The 4,133-nt window shown below is 49.9% G+C and overlaps 1 pseudogene; it reads left to right on the top strand.

Annotated features, from left to right (window-relative positions):
- Window positions 1-4,133, top strand: part of LOC105512046 — a 17,119-nt pseudogene that overhangs the window by 8,271 nt on the left and 4,715 nt on the right.

Genomic DNA, 4,133 nt, shown 5'->3' with positions numbered 1-4,133 from the left:
TGTGTGTGTCTGTGTGTCTGTGTGTGTCTGTGTGTGTGTGTGTCTGTGTCTGTGTGTGTGTGTGTGTGTGGTGGGAATGCCCAGTCTCTGTAGCTGCTGAAAGGATTTGAGACTCATGCCGTCAGGAGTTGGCTCTGTCCTGGGCAGATGTCACCATCTGTACCTTGGTTTGGGGTGCTGTGAGCACCAGGCCCTGTGCTGGCAGAGTGATGAGGAGCCTGAAGGGACTCAGAGTCCCAATGATGAGGCTGGGCTGGCACAGGGAAGAAAGACAGAATGTCCAAGACACAGGCGCTCCTTGGCCTCTGGGTGTGGACCTCAGAAGAGCTTCCTGGAGGAGGAGCGAGGCTGGGCTTGCCAGAAAGGAGGCAGCTGCTCCCAGGATGAGTTCTGAACATGCTGCCTGAGCCCTTCCCTCCTCCTACACTCTGTTCCAGACTTGGATGGGGGCCCACAGGGCTGGTGCGCTGCTGAGCTGGGACTGTGCTGCTGGCACCCCACGAGGAGCCTCGGAGCCCTGCGTCCAGGAGGCCACTGCACTGCTCACCTGTGGCCCATCGGGTCCTTGGAAATCTGTGGTCCTGGAGGAGGAGCAGAAGGGCACTGGGACCAGCCTCCCGGGGAACCTGAGCTCAGAGAATGTGCTGCCAGCAGGGTGTACGGAGTGGAGGGCTCAGCTGCTTGCCTATCTGCCACAGGATGACTGGGCCCCCACGTCCCCCACCAGGCTAGCTCCCCCAGACTCAGAGGGCAACAGTAACAGCAGTGACTACTGTGCCTTGAGCTGCTACAGGGGATGCCACCCCTCAGCCCTCCCAGGTAACATGCAGAGCCCTGGGCCCATCCCAGCCCTGGCCTGTGGCCTTTTCTGTGACCATCAGGGCTTGGAGACCCAGCAAGGAGGTGCCTGGGTGCTGGCTGGTCACTGCCAGAGGCCGGGGCTGCATGAAGACCGCCAGGGCACGCTGCTCCCTTCCGTCCTCAGCAAGGCTCTGCAGTTGCCAGAAGCATCGTGTTCATTTTGGGAAAGTGGACTTAAGTCTCTGGAACCCTTGTCTGGGACTGAACCTCCTGAGATCGGGCCCCTAGTAGTGGTCGGAGGTCCTGTCTGGATGGACGCTCGGGGCAGCTTCAGGGAGGAAGGAACCTGCTGCTCGGTGCCTGTGGGGAGGAACCTCTACCCTCAGCATCCTGCCCACAGGTTCCTTCGCTGTCCCTTTTCTTTATCCCTGGCCCCTGAGGGGTGTGGTCTCTCAGCTGTTCCATCCTCATGCCCTTAAAGGGCCAGCCAGGGCCCAGTAGACACAGGTAAGGCACCGTGACCACCTGGTGTAACCTCTCTGTGCCTTCCTGAGGCACCTTTCTAGAGATTAAAAGGGGCTTAATGCCTCTTCCAAAGTGTTGATGACTGGGAGGAGGGGCCAGAGGAGGAGTGAGGGGTGATGTTTGGCCAGCCCTGGGCTTTCTGGGATCTAGGGACAGCGCGGGGGAGGCTCAATGACAGTTTTGGGGACAGCAGGGTGGAGGCTCGGGGACGGCTCCAGGGACAGCAGGGTGGAGGCTCGGGGACAGCTTCAGGGACAGCAGGGTGGAGGCTCAGGGACAGTTCCTGGGAGGCCAGCGGCCTCGTTCCTCCTTGTCCTCATCCTCCCATCCGCTCCAGGAAACTGAGAACTGAGGCTGGAGCTCCCAGACAGTCAGTGCTGGAAGTGGCCATCCAGCAGTGATGGTGGTCTGGGAAGGGTCCTGCTTCTGTCCTCAGCCTCTCATGGGGTGGGCTTGGGGAGCAGCTGTGGTCTGGAGAGAGCAGCAGATGGAGCAGAATGTGCCTGCATTTGTTTCCTGGGGCTGTTGTAACAAAGTGTCACAAAATGGATAGCTTAGAACCACAGAGATTTGTTGTCTCAGTTTCAAAGTTCAGAAGTTGGAAATAAAGATGTTGGCAGTGTTCCCGACTACATGTTCTTAGGCTCCCATGAAACAGAAGTTGATACGAGGCCAAGCAAGTTTCCCAGACGGGCTTTATTAAGACTTATGCCCCTAAAGGTTGAGCGGAAAAGAGATATATTAAGTCTTATGCCCTAAAGGTTGGCCAGGAGGAAGGATTCTTGGCTGGCTCCCTGAGGGGAGTGCATTGTGGTGTCTTAAGGAGGGTGACATGCATGCTTTATGAGTTAGGTGAGTGTCATTACATGTATGGGGCGGAGTGAAGGGTGCTCAGATGCAGTGAAGACTCATGCTAACACAAACGCTGTGTGACTGGAACATGGCAGAAAAGCCCATACCTGGGTGGGGACTTTAGTGTTACAACGAGGCCAGGGGTAGGGATCAGTCATTCCCCTGACCTCATGCACAAGCGGGTGATTGAGTCAACCCCCTTGAGTAAGACTTATGGCGGGTGCTGCTTATCTTAGTTTATTTCAGACAGTTGGCAAGGTCTGGCCAGCGAGTATGGCACCTGCAGTGAGTATGGTGCTGCAAGGTCTGGGGGTCAGCGGGCACGTATGGAACAACGCGTTAGTGGGGGTGGGCCGAGTCCCATTTCTACTCTTTCTCAGCAGGGCCATGCTCCCTCTGAAGGCACTAGGGAAGGATCTGTTTCTGGTCTCTCTTTAGCTTCTGTTAGTTTGGCTTGTGATAGCAAAACTCCAATTTTATTTATTTATTTTTTTAAGCGTCTTGGTCTGTCGCCCAGGCTGAAGTTCAGTGGCGTGATCTCAGCTCTCTGCAACCTCTGCCTCCCCAGTTCAAGTGATTCTCCTGCCTCCACCTCCCAAGTAGCTGGGATTACAGGCACGAGTCACCATGCCCAGCTAATTTTTGTATTTTTAGTAGATACAAGATTTTACCATGTTGGCCAGGCTGTTCTCAAATTCCTGGCCTCAAGTGATTGCCTGCTTCCCCTTCCCAAAGTGCTGAAATTACAGACGTGAGCCACTGCACCTGGGCATGTCATCTGTGTATATTTTTTGGTGAGGTGACTTTATATTTTAATTTGGTTGTTTTTCTTTTTGTTATTAGAATTTCTTTGTATATTTTGCACACAAGTCTTTTTTCAGGTTTGTCTTGTAAATATTTTCTCTCAGTCTGTGACTTGTTTTTTGATTCTCTTAACAAGATATTTCACAGAGTAGTCATTTTAAATTTTAATGAAGTCCACATTATCATTTTTTTCTTTTATGAATTGGCTTTTGGTATTGTATCTAAAGACTCACCACAAATCCAAAGTCATGTGGATTGTCCTCTATAACTTTTACAATTTTATATGTGAAAATTTAAGTCTACAGACTATATCTTCAGTGATTTTTTTGGGGTGAGCTATGAAGTTTCTGTCTACATTCATTTTTTTCCCCATGGTTTCCGATTGATCTGTCACCATCTGTGGAACAGACTTTTCTTTGCCCGTTGAGTATTTTTGCCCCTTTGACAAAAGCAGTTGACAGTATTTATTTGGGTCTTTTGGGTTCTGTATTCTATTCTGTTTATCTATTTGTCCGTTCCTTCATCATTACTTTAGCTTTTGTGGTAAAGCTAACAGTAATCAGTGTACTGCTCCTAAACAAGGAATATCTGCATTTATTTATATATTTTTTATTCTTCCCAACCATGATCCAAGGTTTTCTGAATGCGTATTTGGATTGTATTTGGATTGGAATGTATTTTGTTAAATCTACATTTAAAAAACTCAATTTTGAGGGTGCTATTGTAAGTGGTATTTTTTTTTTTTTAATTTCAAGTTCAAATTAGTCCTATACCTTATTGCTGATAGAAAGAAAACCAGACAGTGCATGGTGGCTCATGCCTGTAATCCTAGCACTTTGGGAGGCTGAGTTGGGACGATCATTTGAGCTTGGGAGTTCTAGACCAGCCTGGGCAATATAATGAGACCCACCCCCCGCCAATAAAAAATTAAATTAAATTAAAAATTAAAACAAATAAATACAAGAAAATCAGGTGGGGCTGGGCACAGTGGTTCACACCTGTAATCCCAGTGCTTTGGGAGGCTGAGGTTGGAGAATCTCTTGAACATGGGAGCTGGAAGCTGAGTCCAGGAGCCGTGAGTACACCACTGCACTCAAGTCTGGGTAACAGAATGAGACCCTGTCTCTTAAAAAGAATAGAAAGAAAATAAA

The sequence above is a fragment of the Colobus angolensis genome, unplaced genomic scaffold (assembly GCF_000951035.1).
Source record: "Colobus angolensis palliatus isolate OR3802 unplaced genomic scaffold, Cang.pa_1.0 Scaffold209, whole genome shotgun sequence".
Lineage (NCBI taxonomy): Eukaryota > Metazoa > Chordata > Mammalia > Primates > Cercopithecidae > Colobus > Colobus angolensis.
Note: the sequence above shows the minus strand (reverse complement) of the source record. Positions and strands in the feature narration are given on the sequence as shown.